Consider the following 14,812-nt stretch of genomic DNA (forward strand, 5'->3'; position numbering starts at 1 on the left):
GATTTAAATTGATTTAAATCAAAATTAAATATACTGCATTAAAATCATTTAAGTGTTACACTGGGAGTAAAATATCCATTGATTTACACTGTATATATATATATATATATATATATATATATATATATATATATATATATATATATATATATATATATATATATATATATATATATATATATATATATATATATATATATATATATATATATATATATATATATATATATATATATATATATATATATATATATATACATACATACAATGGAACCACAGTTACTGAACACTTCCCTTTTCAAACAAAATTCGAACTCATTATTTCTTCAGTTGTGGTACCATAATTTGGTTCTAGAACAAAGTTACTTGATTTCAAATATTAAAAAGACTGAGCAAAAGCTGTCATTTATTATATAATTTAGTTTCTATAAATATTTACTTTATTATCATACAATTGGAGAGACAGTGTTATTAATTCAATCTTTGATATAATGTAAATGTGATCCCATTGAAATGCCTCAATATAAACAAATAGTTTTTGGCGCTCAGGAGTTATCCTGAGCCACCTGTGGCTCTCTTGGTTACTTCCAATGCCATCACTACTGCACAACTACATTTTTCCAGTACCTTTTCCCAGTAGTAATATGTCTAAGTGTTATGATCACCTTCATTTTGGCATAACTGAGTTGCTCCTTTCTGTATCTTTCTGTAAGCCCTCCTTCACTAGATTAGTAATAAAGAGAATAGCTGCACGGTCAAAACAGTATCTTCTGATGAGTTCTGCGTCACTAAGTTTGTTCAATACATCATCATCATCTTTTCGTTTAACGTCTGCATTTTCCCATTAGGGTGGGATTGGACGGGCGATGACTGCTTTCCACAACTGGTGATCCTATACCATATGTTCTTCTATTCCCAACAAACTCATATCCTCCGTCACACACTTCCTTCACTTTTTCTTTGGCCTTCCCACTAGCCGTCGGCCTCCAACCCTCACCTCCTCCACTTCGCTCAGCACCCCTCCCTCCACCCTTCTCACGTGTCCAAACCATCTCAGTCTTCTCTTCCTCAGTTCAACAGAAAGGTCTTCAACTCTACACTTCTCTGCCACCTCATTGCTAGACCTCCTATCTTGCCACCTCACTCCTGCCATGTATCTCAGCATCCTGCGGTCACAGCTATATAGAAAATATGTCAGTCAGCTTGTCAGTGCCGATGTTTCTGCTCCATACAGAAGAGCAGATCTTACACAAGCTCCATATACCCTTCCCCTGATCCTCAGTTTTATGCTGCGGTTCACCAATAAACTGGCAATTTCTCACCATCTTCCCATGCAGCTGCTACTCTCACCCTTAATGCTCTCTCTACACCCACTTCACAGTCCAACATATCTCCCAAATAGCAGAACTGTTGTACCTCCTCCAACACACCTCCATTCACCTCCAACCCGATATCCTCGTCATCACCACCGCCACCACCACCCTGCTCCTCCCACACACACCTTGGACATAAAAAGTTCATTCAATACATCCTTTCTGAATAAATAATTTGTGAGCTGGAGATGTTGTGATGCAGCCAACTTGGCTGTGGGGGTGTTTGTTGTAAGCTGCTATGACAGGATAAACTAGTGTCTGGGAATAGATTAATAAATTTTACACTGATTCCTATGGAGAATTTTTTTTTTTCTTAACATTTCAGATTTCGAACGACATTCAAGAACAAATTAAGTTCTAGAGCCAAGGTTCCACTGTGTGTGTGTGTGTGTGTGTGTGTGTGTGTGTGTGTGTGTGTGTGTGTGTGTGTGTGTGTGTGTGTGTGTGTGTGTGTGTATATATATATATATATATATATATATATATATATATATATATATATATATATATATATATATATATATATATATATATATATATATATATATATATATATATATATATATATATATATATATATATATATATATATATATATATATATATATATATCCCCCTGGGTATGACTATAAACTGCATCCAGTGGCAAGGCTCTCATTGGGGACTTTCAGAGTTGTAGGGAAGGTGGAGTTACCCTTCAATCTGCCAATGCTCCCAGGTCCACTCTTGACCCAGAGTGGTAGCAACTGCCTATGGTCCCTGCTGCCTTGTAGTGTGTAATTCTTTAGGCAGAGGCTAGGAGAAGGAAAACTGTGAATCCAAACCATTTGCTGCCTTGCAGGTTATGCCCTTCATAGGCAAAGGCTAGGCCTAGAGTGGACATTTGTTGCATGCAGGAAGTCCAATACAAGGGACAAGGATGCAAACTGTTCGGCTGTGGAGAGGAGCGCTACAAGTTCTGGTGGGTGGTGGAAAAGAAGAAAGCAGGTGTAGGATTGTTGGTACAAGAAGATCTGGTAGAGGATGTGATACAAGTGGAAAGGATAAACAAAAGAATAATAAAAATAAAGATCATCATGGAGAGGAAAGTCATGAATATTTTTTCAGTATATGTACCACATGTGGGTAGACCAGAGGAAGAAAAGGAAGCCTTCTGGGGTGTGTTGGATGATGTGACAACAGTGGCAGACTCAGAGGTACTACTCATTGCTGGCGACCTAAATGGGCACATTGGAGATGACAGAGGACGATTCAAAGTAGTCATGGGCATGTATGGATTTGGAGTGAGAAATCGGGAAGGAGAAAGAATACTGGAATTTTGCCAAAGTAAAGAGCTGAGGGTGATAAATACTATGTTTAAAAAGGACAGGGAGAAGAAAATTACATACAAGAGTGGAGGAGCAAAAAACACAAATTGATTTCATATTACTGAAGGAGGAAAGGGAGATATGGGTAGAGACTGTAGGGTCATCCCAGGATAGGCGTGTTTAACACAGCACCACCTACTGAAAGCAGATCTAAATATGACCAGCTTGGTGAGAAAGAAGAAGCAGAGAGACAAAAGGAAAATAAAAGAATGGAAATTGAGGGATGAGGAAACACGAAGACAATTTGAAATGAAGGTGCAACAGAAAAATATTGTAAACAAAGGAGGATGGAAGGAACTGAGTAAAAATGTTCTGGAGGCTGCAAAGGAAGTCTGTGGTGGAACAACAGGTCACCGAAGAAGGCAAAGAGAAACATGATGGTGGAATGAAGCAGTATAGAGAGCAGTGCAGGAAAAGGGCATACAAAATATGGCAGAGAACACAGAATGATGAGGATAAGAGAAAATATAGAGAGAAAACAAGGCAGACTAAAAGGGAGGTAGCCAGAGCAAAGAGGCTGGTGTGGGAAAATTGGGATGTAGAATGGAATAGTAGTGAGAAGCAAAAGATATGTTCAAAATTGTAAAACAAATGAAGAAAGAAGAAAGATGTAACTGGAACTGGAGCAAAATATGTAAAGGATGAAAGAGGAATTATCCAGATAAAGGAGGAAGAAATACTTGAGAGGTAGATGTGCTACTTTGAAAACCTGTTAAACCAGGAAAATTAACACAACCTGGAAGAGGTGGAAGTTCCGACAGAAGAAATTTCGGAGGAAGAGGTGAACAGAGCATTGAAAGGAATGAAAAGTGGAAAAGCGCCAGATCCAACAGAAATCACCAATGACTTAATGAAGAAAGTGGGTGTTATGAGAGAATTAACAAGGGTGTTTAGAGGCATAATTGACAAGGGAGATATTCCTGAAGACTGGAAAAATAGTATGACAGTGCCAATCTACAAAGGAAAAGGAGATGCCTTGGAGTGCGGAAAATATAGAGGAATTAGACTACTGTAACACGGAATGAAACTATTCAAAAAGGTATTGGAGGAGAGGCTGAGGAAATTGATAAAAGTGGATGGTCAACAGTTTGGGATTTACCCAGGAAGATTGACAACAAATACAATTTTTATAATGAGGCAAATACAGGAAAAGTTCAGTGAAAGGAAGAAGAAGCTATTCCATGTCTTTGTTGATCTAGAGAAGGCATTTGACAGAGTGCTAGGGAGAGCAATTGAGTGGGCACTAAGGAGACGAAAAGTGCCTGAAAGGCTCATGACTGCAGTCATGTCTCTGTATGTGGAATCAAGACCAAGAGTGAAAACATTGGCAGAAACATCATGGGACTTTGACATAAGAGTGGGAGTACACCAGGGATCAGCTCTTACTCCACTACTCTTTATCACAGTAATGGAAGAGGCTACTAAACTGGCAAGAGGAGATGGCCCATGGGAGCTACTCTATGCTGATAATTTTGTATTCACAGTAGAATCAAGGGAAGAAGTGACTGACATGTTTAATAGGTGGAAGGAGGGGATGGAGCAGAGGGGACTGAAAATAAACATGGAGAAGACAAAACTAATGGTGACTGGAAATGAAGCTAGAGAAAAAATTCAGTCAGGAAAATGGCAATGTGGATGTTGTGGAAGAGGAGTGGGAGCAAACTCAGTGTTGTGTACTAGGTGTAATAAATGGTGTCACCAATGATGCTCAGGTCTGAGGAATCTCAGAGGGACGCAGAACTTTGCATGTCCAAGGTGTGTTCAGGAGGAGGGTGGTGGTGGCGGTGGTGATGAGATGTCAGGTAAGAGGTGAATGAAGGTGTGTTAGAGGAGGTACAACAGTTCTGCTACTTGGGAGACATGTAGGGCTGTGAAGCAGGTGTAGAGAGAGCAGTAAGGACGAGAGTAGCAGCTGCATGGGGAAGATGGCAAGAAATTGTCAGTTTATTGGTGAACCACAGCATAAAACTGAGGATCAGAGGAAGGGTATATGGAGCTTGTGTCAGATCTGCTCTTCTGTATGGAGCAGAAACATGGGCACTGAAAAACAGACTGACAGATGATCTATGTAGCTATGACCACAGGATGCTGAGATACATGGCAGGAGTGAGGTGGCAAGACAGGAGGTTCTGTTGAGCTGAAGAAGAGAAGAATGAGATGGTTCGGACAAGTAAGAAGGGCGGAGGGAGGTGTGTTGAGCGAGGTGGAGGAGGTGAGGGTTGGAGGCCAACGACTAGAAAAAGGCCAAAGAAAAAGTGGAGGAAGCGTGTGGCAGAGGATACGAATTTGTTGGGAATAGAAGAACATATAGCACAAGATCACCAGTTGTGAAAAGCAGTCATCGTCCGTCCAACCTCACCCTAATGGGAAGATGCAGATATTAAACGAAAATTATGATGATGATGATTATATATATATATATATATATATATATATATATATATATATATATATATATATATATATATATATATATATATATATATATATATATATATATATACACACACACACACACACACACACACACACACACACACACACACACACACATACCTCAGTCCTACAGACTAAAAGGGGAGATCATCGGTCCGATGAAGCCAATTGTCCATAGATACCAACACACAGAACTCCCTCCAGTTTTTCACAGGGTTATGTTCCAAAGGCACCCATTAAGTGCTAAAATCCTCATTATATTGATGCTACTCCTAAAAATGCCTATTTATTGTCTCTATTAATAAGAAAAAATCAGTACAGGTACTCACTGATGATGGATGAGATGAATGAAGAAGACGAAGTTACTGTACAGCAAGAGATAATGAATATATATGGAGAGAGAGAGAGAGAGAGAGAGAGAGAGAGAGAGAGAGAGAGAGAGAGAGAGAGAGAGAGAGAGAGAGAGAGAGAGAGAGAGAGAGAGAGAGAGAGAGAGAGAGAGAGAGAGAGAGAGAGAGAGAGAGAGAGAGAGAGTGCATTACATCAAGGTCACTCCCTGGTTGTCTTTTCTACTTTTCCTCCAGACGGCACGGTTACAGAAAATTATGATAATTCAAACACAACACACAAAATGGGTAAAAACCATGGAGCAATGAGATACACACGTGTTGTTACACTGATGTAAACAAACTGACTGCCTGCAATAAGCGGTCAGTTCTCAAAGCAGTGGCTCGTGCCCAGGGATGCATTTGATAGCATGACTCGGGACACCCAGAACGTTATGTGTCATCTCAAACATGCTTGGGCAGACTCAGAACATCCCAGGAATTCTGCTTTTGGGAGGTGGGGTAGCCTGTGGTGCAATGACATCATGTCAACAAATATGGCTGCCCAAACAGAAGCCATTCTGTGCTCCAGTCACACTTTTTAGTCCCAAGACTACAATGCTGTATTGTATTGTATTGTATTGTATTGTATTGTATTGTATTGTATCATACACGGTCATGCAATGCAGTTGGGTATAATATGTAGTGAAAATGCAGTATATAAGAGTCATAATTATGATGATATAGTCTAATTAACAATGGTATAGGTAACTTTCACCATGGCAGAGGTAAATTTCTACCATTTACTAGCAATCACAGTTGAGGTTGTAAGGTTGGCTGGCATGAAAGCTGAGATGTGAAATTGGGAGGAAAGCAGCATCAACTAAGCCCACCAACCTAGGGTTCAGGTTAATGATAGGTCAATACACTGTATATGATTAGTTATATGCTTTGTGGTGGTTTGCCATTATTTCAACACTTTATACCCTTTAAATTAAAAAATACTGCATTTTAATAGTATGCTTGATTTGTGAGAAGGCTGGTTATGGGTAGGGAGAAGTTATAAAACAAAGAATTATCACTGGCTGTTTATCCTGAAAGCTGCTGATTCATATTATTTGCCACTTGAGGAGCAGCACAAGGTAGACTAACCATGCCAAGCTACAATACATAAATAACCAAAGGTAATGTAATACCTCTATTTACTGCACAGGAGCACAACCAACTCATGATGACATTGCTGGTGAGGAGTCTGGTAATACAACTTTAAAGCATTGTGCAAGGTTAGTTGATGTGATGCTGACATAAATGTAAAGTCATTTTGACACAGTCAAGGACAATAATTAACTTAACAGATCATATATGTAGTAAAGTTTTCATGTTTGTAAAATATCAATCAGTTTGTGCTCATTGATATTTCCAATATCAAATAAGCAAAGGAGGAGGAGGAGTAGAGAAGGAGGAGGCAGTAGACACCTGCCAAAACAATAATTACTCCCAGTGAGGTCTAAAGCACTTTTCAGGGGGTGCTGTGAACTTATCATTAAACCCAGCAGTGACCTCACTGAACATTTCCCTTTGTGTCTCACAACACAAGGGGGCAGTCACAACCTGCCCTCTAAAGACAACTCTCTTCCTCCACACAAAACTACAAGCACCTAATAACACACACACCTTTCACTCAAAAATTTCAAAATTATCATGGCGACTCCTATACCAGCCTCAGAGTCCCCATCTGGGGAGGGGACCACAAATGTCCCCAGGTCAGACTGCCTTTCTGTCGACCAACCGAAGTCTCTTGACACCTCCCCTCAACTTTTTCTTCATTAACTTCTGCAACACTCGCGGTCTAAGAGCTAATTTTCAGTCCGTAGAACACCACCTCTCCTCTTCTAAACCATATCTTCTTTTCCTCACTGAAACTAAGGTGTCTGAGGCAACTGACAGTAGCCCCTTTACTGTTCCCTCCTACTTTCTCTATCCTCATTTTTTATCCAAAGCTGGATGTTGTGTTTATGTGCGCAATGACTTAACCTGTTCTCGTGCCCACGCTCTTGAATCTTCCAAGTTTTCCACCATCTGGCTACGACTACAGAGTCACTCTCAAACTAAATTTATCTGTGCTGTATACCTCTCACCTAACTCCTCTGACTATAAGAAATTCTTTGACTACTTAACTTCCAAAGTGGAGCACATTCTGACCCTCTTCCCTTTTTGCAGAGATCTCCATTCTTGGAGACTTCAATGTTCACCACCAGCTTTGCCTTTCCTCTCCCATCACTGACCATCCTGGTGAACTAGCCTTCAACTTTGCTATCCTCCACGACCTAGAACAATTGGTGCAACACCCTACTCGCATTCCTGATCGTCTTGGAGATATGCTTAACATTCTTGACCTTTTCCTGACTTCTAATCCTTCTGCTTATGCTGTCATCCTTTCTTCTCCGTTGGGCTCCTCCAATCACAATCTCATATCTGTATCTTGTCCTATCTTATCCTATCGCTCCAATCCCTCCTCAGGATCTCCCTAAGCGAAGGTGCCTCTGGTGTTTTGCTTATGCTAGTTGGGGGGACCTGAGGAGGTATTTTGCTGATTTTCCTTGGAATGACTACTGCTTCTGTGTCAGAGACCCGTCTTTGTGTGCTGAGCGCATAACGGAGGTGATAGTGTCTGGCATGGAGGCGTACATTCCTCACTCTTTTTCTTGACCTAAACCTTCCAAACCTTGGTTTAACACACCTTGTTCTTGTGCTATACATGATAGAGAGGTGGCCCACAAAAGGTACTTAAGCCTTCCATCACCAGAATCTCATGCACTTTATATTTCTGCCCAGAACCATGCCAAGTCTGTTCTCCAACTAGCCCAAAACTCCTTCATTAACAGAAAGTGTCAAAACTTTTCAAGATCTAACTCCCCTCGTGACTTCTGGCATCTAGCCAAAAATATCTCCAATACCTTTGCTTCTTCTTTCCTTCCTTTATTTCAACCTGATGGCACCACTGCTATCACATCTATTTCTACCTAATCATGCACAAAAAAGAAAAAAAAAATAATCATAATCAAAATTAACAAAACTAAAGTGATCATAATTTAATCACAATCAAAAAAGTATTCCAGACCATAATACAAAATCAAATCATAATCATTTTCTATAATCATGCTCATGTCTGGTACTGAGTGTACTGGTCCTACAGCAAGTCAGGCACCAGTGAATCATTGCCATCTCTTACAAGAAAATATTCAAATGCATATAAAAAGAAAGTAAAGTCTTCTTGTTGATAATAACAATAAATGTAATTTTTATGAGCTTATTATTTTTTTTTTTCAATGCAAAGAAAATTATTTAAACATAATAGATCTGATTAAACTTAGTCCTCCTTATAATTTTTATGTGAAAAACTTATGTTGGGTAATGTATTTAAACTATGATTTCATTTAACATAGACCAAGTTTAATACAACAAAATAGCCTCAAGACTCAAACAAATAATCAGTGCAAATAAACAAAGATAAATGAAAAAAATTATTTACATAAAATAAACTGATTAAAAATTTTAAAAATCTGAATTAAACAAAACAAATCATTTTTTTTTCCCAACCCTGGTACATAAACACTTCTCTGATTCTTTAGAGGGAGAGAAAAAAAAGTAATTTCTGCAGATAAGGAGTCAGGAGTCAGGTCATTGAGGAAGAGGCTATATCTCCTGTTCAAAAATAAAGTAAAGTTTTATTTGATTTTAGCAATGTTCCAGTCTGGCAATATACATGCACAAATACCAGGTTAGATTGCCATGCAAAGCTACATTTAGTTAAGCAACTTTGTTGCAATACATTTCTCCACTGAAAAACCAGAAATTTTTGCCAGGTCCCTAGGCTTGCTGGAGTGCCTATCTAGACATTTATCATGGAAGGTAAACGACAAGGGATGTTTGGTATCTATTACATTAGGTTAAGTTATCTTTACATTAGGGATTGTTTGCAACATCAGATTTTATGTTAAAGCTGTCTACAAAACATTCCACACATTAAACATTTTCTATAAGAAAATGTCAGGTAATGTTGACGAAGTCACTGAAGTGACCCAAGTGTGGCAAGAAGGTTCAACTGAATAAGAGCTTAATGTTCTAGAATGACTGTTTTAGTATAGTTGAGAGGCCCAAGGGGGTGATGGAACTGTCCCTAAGGGAAAAGTTTATGACATCAAATTATATTTAGCACTGAAATACTTACTGTTCACTGCAATGCGGGAGTTTGGAAATTGTTACATCTTTAGAAGAATCCAGGGAAGAGAGGAGGTAAAGTCTACTCTTCAAGAGGTTAGGTTAAGTAGTTTATAATACTGAGGGGTGGCCAGGGAATAAAATCTGTTAATAAGTTGATAAGTAAGGTTAGATTATACCATCAGGTTACATTTTGTGTTAGTGCCTAAACTCTAATGAGCAGTTAAGAGACTGTTACATTTATGGGGGATTCAGGATGGTAAGGTTATTACATAAGGTTATAATTAGTGTTAAGATGCCCTTCACTGTAATGAGGAATTAGGAGATAGTCATAAGGCTGTTACGTGATCATATGGTAATTGGGACATTGTTATATCCCATCTAGATTTCTACCAAAAGGCCAAAACATGCTGGGGCATACAAGAATTTTCTAAAGAATCACAAATATCTAGATTCTTGCTAAACAAGTCCATTACTTTAATGTTTCATTTGATCTTGAAAATATCTTTTATTTATGTTGAAGCTTAAATACACTGTTGCTGTAGATTTTGTATTTGATTTCATGGAGCTGATTATGACAGTTTTTTTCTTTTCTTTGAAACTCATACACCACTCTAGAAGCAGTATTGGCTCCCTGAAGATGACTATCTTTGATATAGAGACAAATGGTAATTATTATACATATTCACTAGTCTCATGGCAAAAAAAAATGTTGTTCTAAGTGAAGTGCTTGGATCACATAACACAGTGGTGTGTATCTTTACTATCACAAACCATTTGTTTCCAAGATATTAATTTTTATCAATTTTACTGTTAAGCTAGGTTAGGTTTAATTAGGTTAGATTTAGTTAGGTTAGGTTGTTAGACTATATCAAGTTTAATTAATGTTTTTTTTTAAGAATTTCTGGTTGTTCAAGAGTGTGTGGGGGGGTATATAAGAAAAGGAAACTATTTGCAATGCAAACGCTTACTAGTTTCATTCAAAGTATGTGAAAATCTACCAGAAAAATGAAGTTGTTAGATGGTGAAAAAATATGGGGAATATGGAGATAACCTTAACCTCTTCTCCCAAGTTAATACTTACATATCGGACAGAATTAAGGTTGCAGAATATCATGCAATATATATATCGACTTATTAAAGTAAAAAAAAAATAAATAAATAAGAAAAGAAAAAAAGGTAAAAGGTTAATGAACTGACGCATCCTCATGCAACACCCTCCCCTTCTAAGTGCTTGAGATTCACTGCTGGCCACCTGGCTGGCTGCTGGAGCTGTGTGGGGCAGGGCAGGTTTAGCCATTACGGAAATCAGAATACTTAATTATTTGAAATTCTCACTAATTTAACCTAACCCCAACCTAACCTAAACTAACCTAACCCAACCTTTTCCTTTGTTTTAGTTTTTTTCTTTATAATTAAGCAAGAACTTTAAATAACTAAGTATTCTGATTCCCATAACAGCTAACTCTGCCCTGCCCAACACAGCCCCAGCAGCTGGCCAGATGGCCAGCAGTGATTCTCAAGCAATGGGAGGGTGTTGCATGGGAATGTGTCATTTTATTAACCTTTTATCATGTTTTTTTTTTTTTTTTTAACAAGTGTCCAGAAGTTGATATATATTGCATGATATTCTACAGCCTTAATTCTATCTGATATGTATTAACCTCGGGAGAAGAGGCTAAGGTTATCTCCATATTATCCAAATTTACTGACAAGTGTAATAACTCTGGCCCTAGTTTTTAATGTAAATTTTGATGCATTTCGTCTTCCTCAACCAAAACCCTGGCATTTCAGAATACACGGAATTTGTGATGAAAATGAACACCATAATCACCCCCACAGCATCGAAACTTACAAAGAGAATGTGGTATTTTGCTCCTGGTGCGTTGATGTGAAACTTTGAATATTTGACGCTGGGGTTTGTGGCGGTCGCAGGTCGTTATGTAGGCACTGTACCACACTTCCTGGTCCCGTGTGGAGACTCTCACTGGCACGGCTTAGAGAGGCAGGACGATGTAACAGTTTCCCTTCAACATCACTGACCAATGACCCTAAGAATGGTGAAGTGCCAATCGATGCCTGGCGCGATGACTCACCCACCTGTCATCCTTTCACGCTATATTTTTCTTAAGTCACTAGTGAAATGTTACTCACCTACCCCGTGACACCTTCTCGATGAGACGAGTACCTTGATACTGCTTTAAGGTCGACAGCTGTCGAACAAGAGGTAAACAGCAGGAATAACCGTGACAGGCGCGCTGTTTGTTTGGAGAGAGGCTAGGTGATGACGGACACTGCGGGATTCCTCACCCTTTGTAACGGTGCTCGCCAACTTGATCTTGATCTTGATGGTACAGGTGGCACAGGATCACTCCTGAGCCAGGCCTTTGGATCGGCAACTCCTGTAGAAGGGGAAAAAAAAGAGAAACGAACAGCATCCTCTATCCTAATTGTTCATACACCTGGCACGCCACATTCTCTCCAGAAACTCTTTCACCGCCTCAATCATCCTTTCATTCGCCTCTCTACACAGTCCCAGCAACAACACCATCTACTCTTTTCCTGTCCTCTCCACTCTTTCATTCCTGTCATGCCCTAACTCAGTCAGTATCACTTGCATCATCTCATTCCTGTCTCTGGCATACTTCACACACTCCAGCACCACATGTTCCACCGTCTCATCCTCTCCCATGTCACACATCTGGCACACTTTGCTGACTGACTCAGACCACCTGTAACTCCTTTCATTCACATCCATACACTGTGCCCTCGCTCGGAAGAGATCACCGCCCAGGCTTCCATCATACCACCTTTCATACCTCGGGGGCCCTTTCTCCTTATACCATTCTAGGGTCTTCTTTCTTTTCATCTCATTCTTCCATTCATTCAGTCCCACACATTTCACTTCTTTGTCTATCTCATTCTTCCATTTTCTCACATCCCATTCGGCTCCCACTCTGCCTCTTGTTACCACCCATTCACGCTCATTTTGATTCCTCCCAGCCATTCTTATCGCCCACACAACTTGCAATCCATTCCTGTCTGTCATTCTCATGCATCTCTTCCTCCATTTGCTTCCACTGTCATTCCACAGGTACACCTTCCTTGCTATTCTTGCATAATCCATTCTCTCAAGCCTAATCTTGTACCTAAGTGTGGCTTTTGTCAGTCTTTCCCTAAAGGTGCTCCATCCCATATCACCTCTCAAGGCTTCAACTGCTGTGAACCTCACTGCACTCAGTGCCATCCTTGCTACTCTATTCTGGCCCACTTCTAACTTATCAATTTCACTTTCATTCCATGCAATCACATCCATACCATACATTATACATGGCACAGCCACACTCTTCCACACTTCTCTCAACACATCATACTTGCTTTCATCCTTGCCGCGCTTCCCAGTCGACCTATCCACTGGTTTACCATACTTATCTTTTCATTCTTTGCCTTTCCACTCCCACTAGGACTCATCCACATCCCTAAGTACTTGTAATCTTGCACCTGTTTCAACTCATTGTCCTCAGCTCTCCTATCCACATGAAAACCATTCTGTTCTTCACCCAGCACTCCAGATCTCTCAATCCATTTACACAGTCTCTCATTCAGCACTGCGCTGAAAACTTTACCTATTGCATTCCTGTAGTTCTTCAGCTCATTCTTACTCTTAAATCCTCCCTTATGCAACAGACACACTCGGCTCTCATTCCACTTTCTTGGCACTCTCTCTTCATCCCACACTCGGTTGAATAATTCAGTCATTCTATCTATCACTACCACCGCACCATTCTTGTAGAACTCATAGGGTATACGAGTCATCTGGACCTGCTGCCTTGCCATTCTTCTGCCTTTTCACACACTTTTCCACTTCCTCCCTACTGATTCTTTCATCCAGTTCATCTGCATTCTTCCTTTCCAATGTTACACATCCTTCTCTCACACTAAACATCTCACCTACCCCACCTTCTTCTTCCCAGGACTATTTGATTGCCTGCCTGATTCCCTCCTTCTCTGTTATAACTACACCATCCACTTTTAGACTCTCCACACCAACACTGCCTGACATATTCTCACCTCTCATGAACTTGTACCATTCACGGCCACCTTCCATACCTTTCTCCCTTAAAGATTGAATCACACTCCTTTCACTGTTCACTTTAGCATTCATTATCATTCGTCTTGTCAACCGCTGCTGCTTCACATACGCTGCCCATGTATTCTGATACTCATTCTCTGCCTCATCACTTTCATGCCTCTTTTTCCTCAGCCATCTACACTGTCTACTCATTCTCTTTCGCTCCTTCCTAGCCGCTCTAATTTCATCATTCCACCATGGTTTACATACATTCTTTCTTCTACCTACTCTCACAAGCCCTATCTGGTTCTCAGCAGCACCCCTCACGTCCTCAACCAGTTTCTCATTCAGATGCTTCACGTCATGCGCACTTTCGTCGTCCCAGCTTCTCTCACTCAGATCAACCTCAAAGTTCTCCCACCCTACATCTCTCAGTCTCCACTTGTTTTTCTTACTTGCCACTTTCACTTCATTCCCACCCTGCATCAAGCACTCCACAACCAGCTTGTTGTGACCAGACACAATATCAACCAAACTATCCTCATCTATCCACATATGCGACACAATTTCACGCATTCTTCCATTCACCAACACGTAGTCAATTGCCAATTCCTGCTCTCTTGCACTCCAAGTCACACGCCCTCAGCCAAAGTAACATTTAGATTTTCCAGCTCCAGTTCATCAACAAACTCCCCAAGCATTTCACCATTCCTGTTCACCTGTTCCCCCAGTATTCCCACACGTGCATTCATGTCACCCATAACTAGCACTCTCTCCTCTCCATGCTCTCTCACAACTTTCTTAAGTATGTCATACTTCCTCCTATTTTCCCTCTCTGCTCTTTCACCCATGACAGTCACGTACGCTACCACCAGCACCACCTTCTCTGGTCTGCCATGACCATCCATGCATTCCACTCATATATATATATATATATATATATATATATATATATATATATATATATATATATATATATATATATATATATATATATATATATATATATATATATAT

General features: G+C 39.8%; 1 protein-coding gene across 4 annotated transcripts in view; it reads right to left on the reverse strand.

Moving 5' to 3' along the window:
• The window catches only part of LOC135108124 (tubulin-specific chaperone D-like), a 120,963-nt gene extending 108,915 nt beyond the window's left edge, over positions 1-12,048 (reverse strand). The window contains exon 1 of one of the 4 annotated variants that reach the window (XM_064018826.1): positions 11,912-12,048. The gene's annotated coding sequence lies outside the window, so the exon portion shown is untranslated. Of the gene's footprint in view, positions 1-11,578; positions 11,759-11,877 lie in introns of those variants that run through there. The other 3 variants (XM_064018824.1, XM_064018825.1, XM_064018827.1) reach the window with 3 other exon arrangements.
• Positions 12,049-14,812: the final 2,764 nt, after the last annotated feature.

Source organism: Scylla paramamosain, chromosome 16, assembly GCF_035594125.1.
Source record: "Scylla paramamosain isolate STU-SP2022 chromosome 16, ASM3559412v1, whole genome shotgun sequence".
Lineage (NCBI taxonomy): Eukaryota > Metazoa > Arthropoda > Malacostraca > Decapoda > Portunidae > Scylla > Scylla paramamosain.